Consider the following 18,780-nt stretch of genomic DNA (forward strand, 5'->3'; position numbering starts at 1 on the left):
AAGTTCTGCAAGACTGTTTGGGCAGCAATACTGCCCAGTAGCATTTGGACTTTGGGAAGGATTTTTCCCTATTACTGTGCTTGTCCTAGTTAAAGCCCCTGACTATTTGTTTTCTGCTTAAAAGTGGGGAAAGTTTGTATGACAGACCTGAATTCTGCATCAATCGGATCAGCGAGTTACATTCAGCTTATTTCGAGATAGAGAAGTTTGAAACTTCTCAGATCCTGACAGATTTATATCAGCTCATTTGCTTATGAGTTTACCTATGGATTACTATACTCCACATTTATTCAGGCTGATCAAGCTTCATACATCAAATATGTAGATTCCTGGCTCTTGCTGTCACAAGGAGGTTTTGCTTCATATGCTTATGCTATAGAACCACACAACCCTTTTGGCTTCCAAATGCAAGTGGTCATAATCTTCTGGTCAGTAGTGCTCAATTTGTGTGGCCGTGGAGCAGAGACAGTGTGTCACTGAGTTTCAGCAAGGGATTTGCATATACTCTTAACTTCACCCACACACTACTCCTTCTGCATTATGCATGGACAAGGTGTTAAGAGATCTGCAGTTTGCATGCAGGTCAAAGCTACTAAGTGAGGTCTAACAACTGTTTAATTTGCTAAGTATTTTGGAAACAGGTTTAATAAGGGCCGGTAAAATCAAGTCAGCTGTAACAGAGGTCCAAGTGGGGTCATGAATATTGCACAAAACTCTAGCAAAAGTGAAAATAGCCCTTGTTTAATCCTCTGCTGTCACACGGTCCAGGCAGAGTGTCATGGAAATGATCTGGGTCTGCTGAACTGGCCAGAGAAGTGACCCTGAGCACAGCTCAGACGGGTGGGATAATGTCCTGCTCACAACTTTGCACCTTGCCTTCCCTTCTCCTCCAAGTCCAGGGAATTGGAAGAAGCTGTCTGATGCCTGGGTGGGGAGGGGTGGCTGAGAGATCTCTTCTGTACGTCTGCTTTGCACTTAGATGGAACATCCCTGGTTTTGTGCTAACCTGTCTCATTTTAGCATATTGTGTTGCACAAATTCTTGATGCTGCCTTTTTCCTGTGTCTGTTAAGTGTCTTTGAAGAGGCAATGTGTGGGACTGTGGAGATTCTCTGTGTCTTTAGTGTATATGAAATTAACAGTACATATTTATATTGTCTGTATTTGGCCAGGAATTAAGTTTTGTTTTTTGCTGCTAGCATGAACTTGCTGCCATAAGTAGTGAATAATCTGAAGCTGCAAAGCATCTGGCATTTCTGAAGACCGTTCTTTGCTACCACACAATATACAAGCATTTAAGCCGTTATGTTTAGACTGCCGAGGAAAAAAAGATTAGAGTAGTCGAGCATAGCAAAAAACCGAGAGAGTCACAAATATGTGAATTCATTTCAGTAAGTGTTCAAGCAGCTGTAGACTTCATATTTAGTTCTAAAAAGGTCCATGTGGAGTTCTTTCTGTTCTGAATTTTAAATATATGCCCAAATATGGTCTCTCCTGATGAATAAAATAACTATTTTTCCACTTCCTCAAACTGTTTTCCTGATTCTGTTCACATTTCAACCTTGTGAACAGACTTTCTTTGTTTGCTCTGGCTTTATATAATGGCAGAATTAGAGGATAGTAGTCTCTCAAAATCTCAGATAGCTCTTCCCTTGCTAAATTCATTTTTCAGCTTGTCTCTTTGTTCTTTGCTGAGCTGGAATCAAATCAGGTTTGCTTATTAAGTCTCTCTCAAGCAGCATTTGAATCCATCATGTACATATGTGCCAGAGATGGAAGCCTTGGTCCTTAGTACTTACCTCAGTATTTGAGTTCTCAGTTTAACATGGGAAAAAAAGTGCAGAATTCAGTGTGCGTGTTTGGGGTCTATTAGTATTAAAGACTTCTGGGAGTCTCTAAGTATTACTAAACTAATGGACTGCCTGGAGCCTTACAGTGCAAAGTGCCTTTAGCTCTCTATAAATTATATGAGTGTACTGTTAAAGCAGCATTTACTATTTTCATGTAGTGTAACCAGACTGCTTTAGCAGTTTTTTACTAATCTGGGTTGTGTAAAGTATTCTATAGTCACGTGAACTCTTCAGGTACTCACGTTCTGTAGACATCACATATAAATTATCTTTGATTTCAGAAGCTGCTAGTAATGTAAGCTTACGTGCAAATAAGGGGGTCTTCAAGGTTGATGACATTTTTGTGTACATGAAAATAGAGAAGGAACACTTAGGATGTTATGGCAGCATTAAGATTGTAAGGGCTGTTTGTGTTTAAAAAAATGTAGGGATAAATTAATGAAATGTGTTGTTTTAAATTGTATTAATTAAAATATGCTAATCCTGTAGTTGAATGCTCCTGAATGCTTCATTTCTGAGTGTTTCAGTATATCCATTTTCTGTGCCATCCTCACAGATTTACAGAGATGGATGGATATTTCTCTGTGGCTGTGCAGACATCTGTGCAGATAAGCTGGCTGGTCAGCTGGGAGCCAGTTCAGAAACAGAAACTGGGGCCTCTCTGGCATTGAAATAGTGTTAAGAAGTTATGCAGAAATACTCACTCGAGTTTGCCAATATGGTTGTAAGATTTTTGTTGACACGTTCTTGTGAGTCAGAATACTGGCAGAATAAATGCATATTTGTCTGCGGAGGAGCTTATAGACATGCCTTATCTACTCAGTAGTTGAATTTACTTGAGCTTTGCTCTTATTAGTTAGTCACTTTTATTTTCCTAGGTGTGCATTTAGGCGTAGAGAAATGCCCACAAACAAGGTTATCTCCCTGTATAGAAGATTCATTAAACCATGGACATACTGCCATGGACAAAAAGGAATGCGAAAATTTTGACATTTTCATCCCACTTGTTAAAATTCATACAAATACTGGAACATTTCTACTTTTGAAGCTTCCCAAATCTGGGTGAAGATTTGACCTGTGTCCTTTTGGGAATGTTTGACTGGTACAGCAAAGGCTTTCCTCCAGCAGTGGAAGCAGCTGCAGCACACTGTGTTTGGAAGGCAGTGTCCCGGCTACTTTGCTGGGGGGAAAGGAGCAGCACTAAGAAGCTGAGGAGGGAGGACTATAAATACTGCATGGCTGCAGCTATACTGCTTCCCCAACCAAGTTACTATTGCTACATTGCACACTGCAAAAATGTCAGATCGCTTCACTGTACAGTACTGAATCACGTGGAAACTAATTGTACCGTTCATCTCTGTTTTGGCTGGGAGTTATGGTTTGGTGTTTTTTAGATTAATTTGATAAGGAAAATGGCTTATGTGACCGTGCTGTCAGTCTTTTCTCCCCTCCTTAGCCATCTCCTTCTACTTTCCAATGGCTTTTGAATTTACTGCTCCACTTCAGCTAAATTTTTTAAAGGAACCAAAGTCTCAGAAGGTTTAATGTCCTTACAAACATGTTAAAAATGGGTGATTAGGTGTAGGAGAGACCCACACTAGAGCTCCCGCGGAGGGAAAGGCACATTGCCTGTCGTGTTTGGTGTGTCGCCTGAGGGATGAGCCTGTGCACAGCTGCACTCTCTTGCCCAGCCACACATGAAAGCAACATCTGGAAGAGAAACCTGCTGCGGTAGGAAGTGCTAGGGATGTGCAAGTAACCTGGGATTTCATGGCACAGAGATTTATTTAGGGATGCATTGGAGGCTCTGAGGTAAAGAGGAGCTTCTGCTCTACTGATCCTGTGCTTGAGGAGAGGAGAAAACAGGATCTGGGAGGGGACTCAGTATTTTTGTCTGCATGTGGGTGTTAAGAGAATCCTTTTGCAGAAACAGAAGAGAGGACAGTTGCTCACTTTTCCAATGATGGTGTCTTTCTCCACTGTGTAACCTCACCCAGCCTCATTACGAAGCCAATATTGGCACCATTTAGTTTGTTTTCTATGAATTTACAACATACAAATACTCTTATTTAAAGAGCTTTTCCTAGCTCTTGGCAAAGCATTGTTTTTCATGTTGATTTTCTTATCCTTACGGTTAGCTCTGGAGAGTACTGTGAAAAATAAGTTAACATCCAAAATACAAAATGGAGTCATGCTGCTGGGTAATTTTTGTAAATAGAAGAATTTGGCCTCTACACAGAACAAACTGCTGGCATTCTCCTCTCTTCCACAATGAAGTGCAAAAATTCCCTGCAATGAATTTCTGTAGCCTTTATTTGTGTGTGGTTTTTAGTAGCTGAATGCTTAACACTTATGTTGCTTTTGTTATTTGTGGTGTTTACCAACAACGTCCCAAAATATTTGCTTAAGGTTCAGACTATTGCTGTGGATATACCTTTAGTAAATCATAGCAATATCTATCCAAAACTGACCAAGTTATAAATCTTTCCTAAAATCAACAAAGCTTGTTTTTGGAATATGTTGGGCAGATGTGTCAGCATTTGAGAGCAATTTTGGAAAGTTTCATCTGTGATGGCTATTTTGAGTCCAAGGTAATTCTTCCTCCTCTGTCTCTGGATCCATTTAGGAATTGAAAGCTAGTGTGTGTAAAAGAGATGGTTCAAAAGTGGAAGCAGTTTATCCCATCTCTCAGAGATTAAGCAACCTGTTAGGTTAGTTAGTTGATTTTGCTTTGCTTTTAATCTGCGGACTTCTTTCCTTGTATGGATTCTGGTTTTTGCCTTGTGAGAAACAACTGATGATCTTTCCTTACCTACCTTTCCTGTGATATTCACAATCATGAAGATCACATTTATATCTCCTGCTCTAAAAATGCAAAATCTACTAGGTTTAATCTGAAGTGCAGCTTACTTCTATGTGGTACAAAATACGGTAGTTCGGTGTCGGAAATGCGCTTCAATAGCTTTTTTTGTTGCTGCTGTAAGATAGTTGTGCAGAATTATGTAGGTGCTGAAGACAGATTTGTATGTTCTTCCTACTCAAAACTTTTTGAATAGGTTTGTTTATTTTTAGTAAAATATGTCAAAGTCTATTTAAAATAAAGAATGGGCTTAAATACACTGAAAGTGTATTTGAATGTTTGAGTATACGTGTACATATTAGCATTAACTATTACTTGAAAGTGCACATTAGGAAGGGTCTAATAAAGCATAGAATAAGGAGGGGTGAATTTAAGGTGAAGTCAGTTTTTATTTGTATTGGAGTAAAAGGTGTGGTGCCAATGATGTTCACAGAATTATCCTTGAGTTAGTCCAGTTTCACTTATGGTCATGTTCTGTATTTTTTCTGGAGCTGCATGACTGCTTTACACTTCTCTTGTGTCTAACAGAGAGTGCCTGTTTAGACCTCTTAATGTGGTTAGAAGTAGTGGATGTAACATAATCTAGTATTATTTTTTGATGGAGTACTGTACACCAAAAAGTAAAAAAGTTGGTCAAACTTGCTTTCTCGATGGAAATCTCAGCATTTTCCCTTCCATTTATATCTGCAAAAGGAAGAAATACATGATAGGCAAGACTTTCTTCAGCATGAGCTTCTACCCATCAATGAAGGCAATAAAATTTGAATCTAGTCACGCACACTTCAGAGCTTATCAGTTAGCTCGCTATAGGCTATCCCTTACTGTGCCGAGAGCTGGACTGTGATGATCAGCAAATGTCTGCTGATTTGGGGAATCTCTTTGCGGGGCTGGAAACAGCAGTCCCTAATTTCTGGATCTCAGGTGGACTTGGGGAAAAAACAAGCGTCTTGCTGCCCAGATTTGGGTGGTTCAGCAAATGCACGTGCCCGGGACGCTCAGTGCTTTGGCAAGACTTAAAGCAAGGAAGATGTCCCTGGGAAATAGCAGAGCAGCGTCTTTCACCTTCTGTCAGATCTGGCCTGAAATTATGTCTTTCTTGATAACCAAAAGAGCCTACTTTTGTCTTAGTACTGACTTCATGCTGCCAGAAGCACTCTGAAGTGAGTGGGATTAAATCAGGCTCTGCACTTGCAAAGCCATGCATAATATTTACGTTACAGCATGATTAATATGTTGGAAATTTGCAATGTGATAAACTTCCTCTCTCTCTTGCAGACTAACATATCAAAATCCCCTTTGTGCTGTGAGCGCTTCTGCTTTATAGATTTTAAATAGGGTGGCCATTAGGTCATTGAATTTCTTTCTCCACGTGTCAAACTTTTTTACGTCTTTCCGTATTTTTTACAGGATTCTGAGATGAGAGAGAGCTAGATTCTGATGATCATCTTGACACCGTTGCTCTCTTCTGTATATTGACAAGTAAGTGTGCCAAGCTAATTTTGTAAAGAAATGATTTAAGTTACTCATGTCACGTGGGCAAACCTACAGTTACAGCCCAGGACTTCAGCAGTGTGTCTTGCTGGATTCTGCTAAGGTGTATTTTAATAAATAGGTGGTCAAAAATTCTTGAAAAACATGCTTGATCCCCAACAGGGAAAATGTTCCTCATCCTGCTTTACAGTGGTGGGTGGATTACAAGAATGATCTCAGAGCAGAGGAATTTGCAGCTTAACTGTAGCCTGTAGTGAAGACGTTTGGCAGATTTTGTTAACTTTTATTCTCACGTGTAACAGCTCTCTTCCCCCTCCTGACGAATATACTTTAAATATGAACTAGCAGATAGACTAATGTTATAATACTTCTTGTGTTAGACGTGTTAAAAACTCTATTTTTTTTCTAGGAGCAGTTTATTAATGAGTTCACTGTAAATTTGCAACTGGTGTTAGATTTGGATAAAGAATATCTGGGGTTTTGTACTGTAATGCCCTTGTCATACAGTTAGGCAAGAACTGATGGACTCTAGTGAGTCAGTGTAGAGCCTCTTGTGGTACAGCACAAGCATGTTCTTTGTATCTTTTTTTTACCTTATCTGTATGCTGCATTTTCAGTGTTTTCTATTCAAAAAGGCTTCTAGGCTCTACGTGTTTATTTATTTTTTTTAAAAAATAAATCTTATCTTTTCTGTGATTCTTGTAAAACACAATTTAAAAAGTTTTGGTAGTATTCTGGAGATGACTTATAACTTTTTATGTGAAATAGTTTCTTAAACTAGAATTATTTTATTGGCTTCCAGTCCAAACATTACAAAATAAATAGAAACTTTAAACTCAGAAATCAGAAAACTAGAACAAAAAGGACAGTAATTTAAAATTAGGTTTCCTTTTGTAAAGCTTGATACTTCTGTATGATCTGAAAACTAAAAAATTCATTTTCTCTGTGATAAGAGAAACTGAATGTGCCTTTTCTTGCATTGGCTGCTGCAGGTGTCTGTGTTAATGCACATTATGAACACAGATCACAGATAAGATAGTGAATCCTAACAGTATCTTTGGATGAGCACTGGAAGGAGAGTGAAAATACAAAAATTATGTTAAATGTGTGAAAGGTATTGCTGTAAAGTGTGTGGTGACATGAAGTAGTATAATTTGGAGCAGTAGTCTGTAGAAATGGGAAAAGGAAAGAAAGATTAAAAAAATATGTGTACTTCAAAGGCCAGTACAACAACATTTCTAGCTTATCAGGTATTTAATAATTGACTGTTTGCTTCTGTGGTAGTGCCACTATCAAAGATAAATACTTATGCCAATCAAAGGTGAAAGGTAATGGTACAGAAGCAGATGCGCAAATGTGAATTTTAAGTATAGTATTTGACAGTGTGTTGAGTTGATGTGAATAATTATGTTTTATTGGCTGAAATGTTTAAGTGAGTTTGCAGTTGTGGTTAGGAGCTTTTCAAGAGTCAAGCTGGTCTTTAGTCTATGGCATGACCAAAATAATCCATCAGAGCCCACGCTGTCACTCCCTGATAAGGGATGTATGTATTTGAATTGGATACAGAAGTGAGGAAGTGTGGTTTGTGAAAGGAAATATGTGAAATAATTTGAAGAACAGGAAAATAAACTGAAGTCACTGAATTTTTAAATTATTTGCTCAGTGCTACTGAACTGTTTGTCGGAAACAGAAAGACCTCATCAGTGTATGGCTGAACCACCTTTCAAATAAGTCTGAAGCTTAAGGAACAACAAATGTATAAACACTTGAAATATAGATTAAAATATAGAAGTGACTGTGTAAGGCCTTTGCTTACCTTTTCAGTCTTGTTTTTTTATTTTTCTTAATGTGGTTCTTTCCCATTTACATTCATAGCAGTCACAGTCGCTGCAGATGTGAAAAGCAGACATTCATGACTGAGCACGCTGTGCTGTTTCATAGTGGGAGCCAGCAGTGACAGTGATGTTTGATATAGGCTGTAAACACTCATCTGCGCTTTACGTGCTTTGAGTAGTTAGTGAAATGGAACTTTCATCCCAGTTCCGTGGTTTTCTTAAAAATATTATTGCAGGTCTTTGTTGCATGTATCGGTCTCTGGTTTTGAGTCTTTAGGTTAGGGTTTGTTGGTTTGGTTTTTTTTTACATATCTATATATATTTAACAGCCTTTATTACAATATACAAAATATTGTAATTATATAGATATATTTGGTTCTTTTTAATGTAGCAAAACATTATTTCCTATGTAGTCTTTCTGACTTGCTATGATCTAATGAGTCTTCCTCGGGCTAGAAGACAGGCGATCCAGCCCTGCACCCCGAGTGCCTGCCTGGATCCGGGCAGCCAAGTCAGCAGCCCGGGCGCTGCTGCAAGAAGGGATGCTCTGAGGGCCATCTCCTGCCAAAGCAGTGGCGTGCAGCTCTGGCGCCTAGCGTGCCTCATGTAGATGCAGGGGAGCCCTGCATGGCAAGAAAAGGCAAGTTGTAATGGTAGGAAATGCAGCTCGGGCATATTGATAGCTGCAGGTTTGCGGTGGGAGAGGGCAGCCCCTGGTGACCTCTCTGTTGGGTGGAAATTTAGAAGACAACCCGAAATCTCGTACACAAACCTGGGGAGGAGCTGGTGGCTCCCTGTGACCTAAGGGAGAGACAGGAGAAGTGTCAAAATTATGAAGTAAAAATAAAAGCATGTAAGAAAATTAAACTCTGATCTGCTTCCAGAACCACAAAAGGGGCAGAAATGGTCACTCTCCCCAAGTGGCTGAAAAACCATGTGGAGAAGAGGAGTTTAGATTTATTAAGGCCTGGGAAAAACTTTTGAGGTGAGGCAGCTAAGTGATTGGTAAGTGTAAAAAAAACCTGTGAGGCAGGCTAAATAAAACCCATGGGAGAACGTGAAGCAGACATAAAACCCAAAGGCAAATCTCTTTTTAATGCTTCTTTCCTTTAAAAGTGTGAATTGAACAAAATATATTTCTAGTTTTATATTAATGCTGAAAAGGAGGGCTTTTCTCTCTCTGTCTCTGCCTCCTTCGTTCCTGAAAGCAGCAAAGCAGAGCAGGTTCAGTAAATCTCATTAATGGGTATGTCCTGAAGGATTTGGTTCACATGATGGGCTTAATTATTTCCTTCCCTGCACATCTGCATTACACAGTAAGCAGAGCTGCCTAGATGTTGTTCTTCTCTTATAATGAGGTGCAGGGATAGGTAGCTGTGACAGCATCAACAGTGGTGTTAGAAAATGAGCTTTGCACAGAAATTGTTCAGATTAGCAATACACGTGGAAGTATTTGAGCAGCAAAATAGAAAGAAGTTAAGCAAAGCGAAGGGTGCGTCTCATAGGGTCATCCCAGCCCCTAGTTTTATAGAAAACTAGGAGTCCTTTCAAGTACGGTACTCCTGGGCATCGCTGTTCTTCATTCCTAGAGAAACACAGTCCCGTGTGGGTGGCCATCACAAAGGTTTCTGACTGTGAAATCCTGTATCATCAGCTGCTCGATACCTATGATGCTTTTAGTAAGAACTTCTACTAAATACTTTCTTAATGGCAGAAACTGCTAGTAGTATGTCTGGAGTTCAAGAGATGCAGTTTTTTATTAGGAATATTTTATATCATGATGCAATCAAGATTTTTTTTTTTAAAGTGCTTTTATATTCAGTTTGCATATCTTGATTAGACTGTGATAATTTCCATGGCTGGAATCTCCAAAATATGCTGTCATAAAATTATAAATGGTAATGAATTCACTTAATCAGGTCTTACAGAAGTACAATCAACATGAAATCTAGTCAATTAGAAATAAATCCGTTTAAAGTATTTCTGGTTCTCCAACAGCCTCATTTTGGGACTTACATTATCTGTGACTGAATTAGAGACCTACATAAACAGGTAGAAATTACACTTTGTAAAGAAATCACTGTGATATAAACAAATCCAGAACTTTTGGTGGTGCTGAAATGTACCTGAATCTCTGTTGTAAACTATAGATTGGACTGTTCATAGATAAAATTATAGATTCAGACAATGATAATTTTAAGTGTGATGTCCCCTTGAAAAGCACAAGAAAGAAATATGGTGTCAATGGTAGGTTTAACGGCCAGCATGCATTTGTATGGTTGAAAAAACTTTATACATATGAGTATATTTTGCAGTGTGTAAATATGTGAGACCATATTGATTGCAAAATGGATGCTTGCTTATACGCTAACTTTCAAGAAGCTTTGGGGTTACAGAACTAAGCCATAGTTGTAGGTTAATCTTTTGGTTTTATCTTAACCCTTACAGCTCTATTTAAAGACAAAATACAGATAAAAGTGCTGCATTTTTCTGTTGGCCTCAGTTAAGACCAAGCTGTCCATACATCCAGTGTGGTTGCCAGTGCTGTTTCTCACCTTGCCCTTCTTTGTACGGTCAAGTTTTTGTAAATGGTTTGGTCATGGCTTTGTTACACGCATCAGTAGGAGGGCAGAATGGCCTTACCTCTATCTCTGACCTGGAGGAGGCGATGGAGCGTGCTTTTGTCAAGTTTGCAGACAGCACTGAACTTGGGGGAACAGGGCTGCCATCCCTAGGGACAAAGGCAGGCTGGAGAAATGCGCTGATAGGAGCTATGTGAAGTTCAACAAGGAAAAATGCTAAGTCCTGCACCTGAGAAGGCAGAGCCCCTGCAGCAGTGCAGGTGGGGACTGGCTGGCAGGGGAGCAGCTCTGAGGAGAGGGACTGGGGTGTCCAGGTGGGCAGCAAGCTGGGCATGGGCCAGCAGTGTGCCTGGCAGCCACAGCAGCTAACAGCAACCTGGGCTGTCCTGGCAAGCTGCATAGCCACTGGATCGAGGAAAGTGATTATATCACTTGACTTGGCGCTTGGTAGACTGCATCTTGAGTATTGTGTCCAGTTTTGGACAGCACCCCCCACCCCCACCCCCCCGCCCCGCCCCATACCGGAAAGACATTGACAAATTGGATCAGGTTCTGTGGTTCTGTGGAGGGCCATTGAGAAGGTGGAGGCTGGAGTACTTGTCCTGCCAGGAGAGGCTGAGGGACAGGGGCTTGTTCAGCTTGGAGAAGAGACGGCATCAGGGAGCAACAGCTGGCCCAAACAGGGAGGATACTGAGATGACAGAGCCAGACTCTGCGCAGCAGTGCATGGCAGAAGGATGAGCGACAACAGTCGTAAGTTGAGACAAGAGAAGTTCAGAGTGGGTATGAGGAAAATCTTCTTCCCCATGAGGATAGCCAGGTAGAGGTTGCTCAGAGAGGTTATGTAGTCTCAGTCGTTAGAAGTTTTCAAGACAGACCTGGATAAAGGCATGAGCAGCCCAAGCAGCTGAACCTGCTTTGGGCAGGAGGTTGGACTACAGACCTCCAGAGACCCTTCCGACCCAAATGACTTGATGATTCTCTGACTCTAAGGCACAACAAAAAATCCACGTCATTGTGTTCATGGAAGCTGATATTTGTCTTGATTCTGCATTGAGAGAGGGATACTTCAGAAAAGCAGTACTGTTTAAACAGTACTGTTGGTACTCTAAACTCTGTCTCTAAATTAAAAGTACTGCAAGCAGTTATCCCAGGGTGATTTAGTATGCTCTTCATTTTTAATATTAACTTCCAAACTACACCTGGCATTTAAGTAATGAAAGCTCGAAAAGTTTGTTTGTTATCTCTGTATTTTCAAACATTAGTATTCTTTATATTTTTTTGTTTCCCTACTTTTGCGTAATAGTCATAAACATGTATCTCATTCTGTTTTCTTCTTGCCTAAGAAGTGATCTTTTATTTCTCAAGTCTTTTACTGAAGGTAATAATTAAGTATTGGTAGTCAGTGAGGAAAACTGGTTCTTTTCATCAGTTTTATTGTGTCTTGATTGCCTAGATTTTGGCTAGATATAATCTGGTAAAAATGAGTTTCTTATTCTTTACAATGAGTTGAATCAAAATTTCAAAGGTCAAGAGAATAACTTATTTCTCAGTTCTTCTACAGAATCACTGTGCTGCCTGGGTCATCTTGGCAGATCACTTAACCTTTCTGAGCCTGCAGATATTTTTCCCCAGTCTGCAGTCACCATCATCGTTCACGTACACAATCCTAAAGAATGTCCTTAATTGCGTCATGAGCACAGGCTTGCTTGCACAGGCTGGAGCATAAGTTAAAACCCAAGATATGCTTACCTGGGGTTGGAAAATAAGCAGACAAGATGCAGATAAGATCAGCAAAGTTCCTTTTTCGAAATTTCCTCTGAAAATTATCAGGTAAGTTTTTCTGCAATTAGGATAAGAGAAGCCTGGAGACCATCTGCCGCTGGGAAGCAGGGATATTTACTGCAGACATACACAGATGGGCGCAGAGATAGCAAGGACATGGCACGTGGCTTTGCTTACACTGGAGTTTGGCTAAACCAAGGGCTGGTAACCTGCCCTAGTTCTTCTACAGTGTGCGCATCCTTCTGGGTCACCATTTGTTTGTTGCTTCCCTCCTGATTAAGAAAAGCAATTAAGTAGATGAAGGCCAGGTAGTTCCTTCTGCTTTTCTTCCCTCCTTTCTACCTAAGTTGGTTGAGTGGTCCTAACTGAGGCCATGGCTTGTTCCTGCTCAGCTATTCAGAAATCAAGGCAGCAACTATATTGCCTGGTGTATTGCCAATGTCAAAAATAATGGTCGCAACTTGACCTGTGTTTGTACAACTGCTCCTGATATGAGGTTTCTGGACCCTCGTATTAGTAATTCAAATGAAACTTAACTACAAATGAAGGTGATCAATGAAACTGGTCTCTGCATCTGACAGCTTGCAAACTGCTCTAGTTAAGCAGATCTATATATAGAAAAAAATTATATTTTGTGGAGGATTTCTGTATTTCAAAACTTGATTTCTTTGGGCTTTGGAACAAAACTCCCATATTTCAGTGTCCTCCCTAGAGGAAAAAAACACAGCACGCACAACAAGAAAGGGTAACTGAATTTTTTTCAACCAGCTCTCAGACAAAGATAACTCATCATTCTACAAGAAAAATAGAGCATCTATTTGAAGCTTTGCTTTTTTAACTGGCATATTACTTCTTTGATTAAAATAATGCGAACAATGAGACTATTTTTTGGCAACACAGCAAATAAATTAAAATAACATAGTAGCCCACATCAGGATCACATCTGAAGAAAATTCAGGGTAAACTTCATGGCAAACTCTAAATGCTAACCCATATGTAAGGAGAAGAGGGAATCTGCTTTATCTACTCTGTGGACCTGATCTAATGTACATAACAAGACAGAAACAGTGCTTCTTGGTTAACATTTAATTATGTTTGTATTTGAATTATCACAAAAATGTTTTCTTTATGGATAAAGAGGAAAAAGGTTGATAAGCATAAAATGCAAATTAACAAGCAACTAAGCTGCTTTGTCCGCCAGGGAGAAGAACCTGAGGTAAATACGTTCAACAAGCTTTGAAATTTTTTCAAATTCCTGTTGTAAATATTTTTAAATTCTCTTATGTCCTTTCCCTTCCAACATACTATAATCTTTTTGATATTTACGTAGTCAAGTGCAAGCAGAGGCTGGAAACGGAAAGGCTAGAAGATAAAATTACTTGCCCTACATGCTTTTGTTTTGTAAGGAAAGTTTCTGGGGAAACAAAAATGACCATTATATCCATCTTTTATGAATAGATAATGACTTTTTAAAATTGGTGTAATACTTCCACATTACTTAGAGAACAATTCATAGCTAGTTACTCACATTGTACTCACATCTCGTTTTAGATAACTGAAGGGGATATTTTTATTTTTTTTGCATTGCTGAAGTTTGCAACTTTGAAGTCTCCAGCTACTATGTGCAAGTATGCTTCATGACAATAAATATTTATAAGTGATACTTTGGACTGGGGACAGAGTCAGTGTAACAGCTGAATCCGTAGCATATTTTCCTGGTTTGATAACTGAAAAGCTGTTGTATTATGAAGAGATGCCTTATTGGATCCAGAAATGGAAAAACTTTTCAATGTTTCATGTTGGCTTTTCATAGCTTACCCTGGTTGCTGTTTTACTCATGAATACAACATGCAGGGGTCAAGTCTTGTCGGAGCTATTCCTAAAGTAATTCTGTTGACTGCAGTGGGATTACATACATGATTGATTCCCTGTGCAAGATATGAAATTGCTTAAAAAGGATCTCAGAAGGTTACTCTGTATATTTTTGCTCCCAGCAAGATCAGCAATATAAAGATTATATGACAGATCCAACCCTACTTGCTTAGAAAGGGGTGTTTATTTGAATTTATGAGTCCAAGAAGGCACGTCTCAGATTTGGGATGCTGTTGAACTTTGGTATCTGGAATAATACACTTGGTGCATTTTCTTAAAAAGTTTTGTTGTTTTTCATCATATTTGAATTAGTTATTTAGTTGTTGCTTATTTAGCTTCTTATGCTTAACATCTGTTTAAAGTGTTTTAGAACTCTGGATTAATACATCCTGAACAGATGAATTTTTAAATTGAAAGTTGTTTTTACAAGTAAGTGTATGCAATTGCTGTAGGATCCAGCCTCTTATTTAATACTTCAAAGTGCATTATGATTTTGTCCTGGGTAAACTATAGTATCCATTGCAAGCAGTATTTAAAGAATGACTTATGAGTACTGTTGTTTGTTAGTCTATCTGTTGGAAAATGGAAGTTCTAACAAATGTGCAAAACTAGAGGCCATATTAAAACAACCAGAGAAATGAACAGAGCCTAGAAGCTACCTGCCTTGGGGCTCGTGGGGCTGGCCATAATTCCTTGTCTGGAAGAATGACCTTTAAATAAAGGTCAGACAGAATTCACTGGAAACCTTTCAGGTGCTTAAAAGAAGGCTCTTAAGATGTTATATTGCCAGTGGGAGTTGGCCTTTACTGTAAACTTCACTGTGGTTAACATTTATAAATACTTGCTGTGTTTCCCCTAATAATGTGTTTGAATCTTTTTTTTGTTTTTTAAAAGATTTTACACCATTTTAACCAAGCTGACTGTGCCTCTCTGTGCTAAATCTTTACACCTGGTTCCTCTTTCTTCTATCGTGTTCTGTTTTCTCATGTCGAACTCCTACTTCAAATGTTTTTAAGCTTTTTCTACATCTGCTTCTCTGCCTGTCTTTCAGCCTTGCTCATTCAGTACAGTAAGTTGCTTGTCTCCTGTATTCTTTGTATCTACCCTTCCCCAAAATCTCTCTTCGCATCTGCCTGACTGAACTTCAGCCTTTCCGTGAAGATACCGTGACTGGCTGAATAGTTTACAAGGAAAAGAAATACTAAGTAGAACAGACAGAGGACAAAGGAGAACTTTAGCATCCAAAGCTACTTGGAAAATGAAGAAACTCTTAGAAAACTACCCTGTATTTGCAGAAATAGGTTGCACATGTAGATTTTGTATGTGCACAGGTGTGCTAATGGTGAGGTACATCTGTTTAAAAAAAAAAAATTAAATTCTTACAGTCTGATCTCAAGACCCACTTTAATCATATGATGTTGGTATTTAAGACTCTAAATACCAGAAGTTAATGGGGCTTAGCCTCTTCTTGGCAAGTCGTGCTGTGCAAATATACATGAACAAGGGATAACAAGCTGCCTCAGAAATAAGGAGCAAGTTTGAAAATTACTTCACTCAACTTTCTTCTTTTTTTTCCTAAAAAAAAAAGAAGGGAAAAAAGTGTCACTCTTGAGCCCTTTTGCAATACAATTTGTGAGCTGTGCAGATCACCTAGCAAAGAAACCAAGGGCTGCATAAATCTGCCCTTAAACAGGGCAGTAAGAAGAATCTTCTGGTGGTGTTGGTGAGAACAAATGGATATGACCATTGATTTTCAATACTGACTTCAAATCAATAACTAAGTTTTGAAGTCAGAGATACCACACTGAGAAACAACAGCTTCGGAGAAAAGTAAAGGAAGAATTTTGCTTGGCATTCTGGTACGTTAATACTTATGCCTCAGCACACATCTTCTAAAATATTTATTTGGGTGTTCCAGTTATTTAACAGAGAGATCAAAAATGCATTACCAGACAGTGTAACCAAAGTGAATTTAAGTGAAGGACTGGTGTAGAGGGAATAAAACCATAATTATGGGGGTTGTGAACAGCAAAATATTGTATGATTAAATTTGTTTAGGTAATTACCATGGCGGGGGATTTTTTCAAATAATGATTTCGTTTTCTAGCATTTTCTTCCACAGAGTGGAAGTGCTTTAGAGAAGCCTCAAGAATCAGTTGTCCCATTTTACAGGGGCAGATCAAGAGAACTTCAGGATAACAGATTAACTTTCGTAGAGCCTTCATACATGTCATCATTCCTTATTTTTCAGTCTCCGAAACTACATCTATACTTCTAAATAAAATCGGACCAGGAGGTGTTCCCTGGCCCTGAGGCCATGTGGCATGAAGTGGACCTTTGCTGACCCTTGGATACCTTCTGAGCTCCTGAGCCCCAAGAAGGTATTTTTTGTGATTTAGCCTTTCTAAGTCAGTGTCTGCGCTAACACATGGGCTGCGTTGCAGTGGAGCAGGGAGACATTTCAGTAGCATGAAAACCTGCTAAGATCGGAGAGCTCTGAGCCTGGTAGCACCTCCTCTGTACGTCCTGATCCAAGGGTCATTACCTGGCACAGATCAAGGGAGCACACCTGGGGGCACACCAAGGGAACAGTGCTTCATTTTGCTGCCTGGCCACTTGTTTTCCTAGCAGGATAAAGATAGCATTGGAGACCGTGCTGGCCCTTTTGCAGAAGGCCCCCAGGGCTGGAGCGTGGCCAGCACAGATTCATGTGATGTCGCATCAATGCCAAAGCTGCCTACTTGTCTGGTGGGCCTGGGAGAACAGGGGGACCTCCAAGTGCTTCATTTCCCCTGAGATTTTGCAATGGGCTGGGTTAGCACTCCTTATGCATGTTCTGTTTTTCTTCTTGTAGATGTATTCTTTTAGGTTTTGCATTTGCCTGGACGAATTTTGTATCAGTGGGTTTCAGTAAGCTGTGCTGTTCGGAGTTACGGTATTTCGGTACTAATAATCAAGAGATTTTAATCGGAGTTAATCAGATGGCCGTATTTATGTAGATTTCTTTCCTGTTGCTTTGGCAGTGTTGTCTCAGATTCACTTTACGCTGGCAAGCATTAATACTGCCTTTGGAAAAAGTGGTTCTGCCCTTTTCATGCCCTGGGTGTTTGCTTCTGGCCCTCTGCCATCTTCCTCCTGCTGCTTATGCAAACATTTGCATAGTGATCCAGTTCAGAGACGTGATGGATGCTGAAACTAACCTCCCAAAACAAAAAAAGCTGATGTTTAACCTGGACAGATGCTTTGTTCTGCTTCACTGTTCATGTTAGTGCAGAGATTAAAGCAGTCTGGGGTCAAGAGTGGACTGGTCTGGAGAGCAAGGGAGGGTGGGATCCCTTCTTCGGAGGCAATGCCGGTTATTGCCAGCTTTGAAGTATGAGCGCAAAGTGGAGATTGAACCCATCAAATTGCAAATTGCCCATTGGAGTCAGTCTTCAATTCAGATTTTCTTCTACGTGACCTTTTCTGCAGAACTGTGGAGAGGTGTGAAATGCGTGGCACATTGGGATTGTACCCCCCATCTTCAGTTCTGTCTGAAATGCATTTTCGTTTAATATTAATATAATTAGAAAAGGCAATGCTTGAACTTCTTCAGCATTTTAATTTAGTAACTTGGTGAGCTGGTTCTTGAGCTGATATATATAATCCCAAATAAAGCTGCAGAATCCAAGTGTTAGGAGCTCTGGCAGGCTTTACACAGATGGAAATCCCTTTCCTGAATAGTTTTTCTTCAGAGTTAATTATTAAATACCTCTTTCTAGCAGTTGCTGTTATTCTAACAGCAAACTTTTCTCACAGTCTGGTTAATGGCATTACTCAACCCGTAACAATGCCGACTCTGTATCTGAGATATTCCCACAGGTACATTTTTAACTCGTCTGACAATAGCAGTCTAGAGGACTTCTCCCTGCAGGCAACAGGACTGTTATTGTGCATATGAATGTTTATATAAAAATAGATTGTTCTTATAATGACTAGGAGCCAGTGACCCTTGAATTTGAAACCTTGCTCTGAGATCTAGCCTTGTTGGCCTTGGACAAGACATTTGATGCGTGTGCCTCAGCTGTATTTTAGAGAGAGGAGAAGTAATAACTATTGTGATTAGTCTGAAACGGCCACTCGTGTGAGACCCTAGCCTATGTTCACATGGTAACGAAACCAAAACCAAAATCTCACAGGTCGGGGAAGGAAGAGTTCACAGAATCATTAAGGTTGGAAAAGACCTGTAAGATCATCAAGTCCAACCATCAACCCAACACCACCATGCCTGCTAAAAGTTGCATCCTTTAATGTGATTTCCCTACCAAAAGTTAGTCTCGGTGTTAGGGGTGCATTTCCTTCTGACTCACCATATGTTAGTCTTGCCCACTGCAGAAACCTGGGGGGAGCCTTCGCTGCAGCTGCGGTGCTGTTTTGCGGGATCTCTGTGCACGTAGCTGTTCCCTTTTCGTGGTTGTCAGATATATTGACTGTTGGGTTTGCTCCAGGCAAACTGGACAAACACAC

This window comes from Gavia stellata, chromosome 17 (assembly GCF_030936135.1).
Source record: "Gavia stellata isolate bGavSte3 chromosome 17, bGavSte3.hap2, whole genome shotgun sequence".
NCBI lineage: Eukaryota > Metazoa > Chordata > Aves > Gaviiformes > Gaviidae > Gavia > Gavia stellata.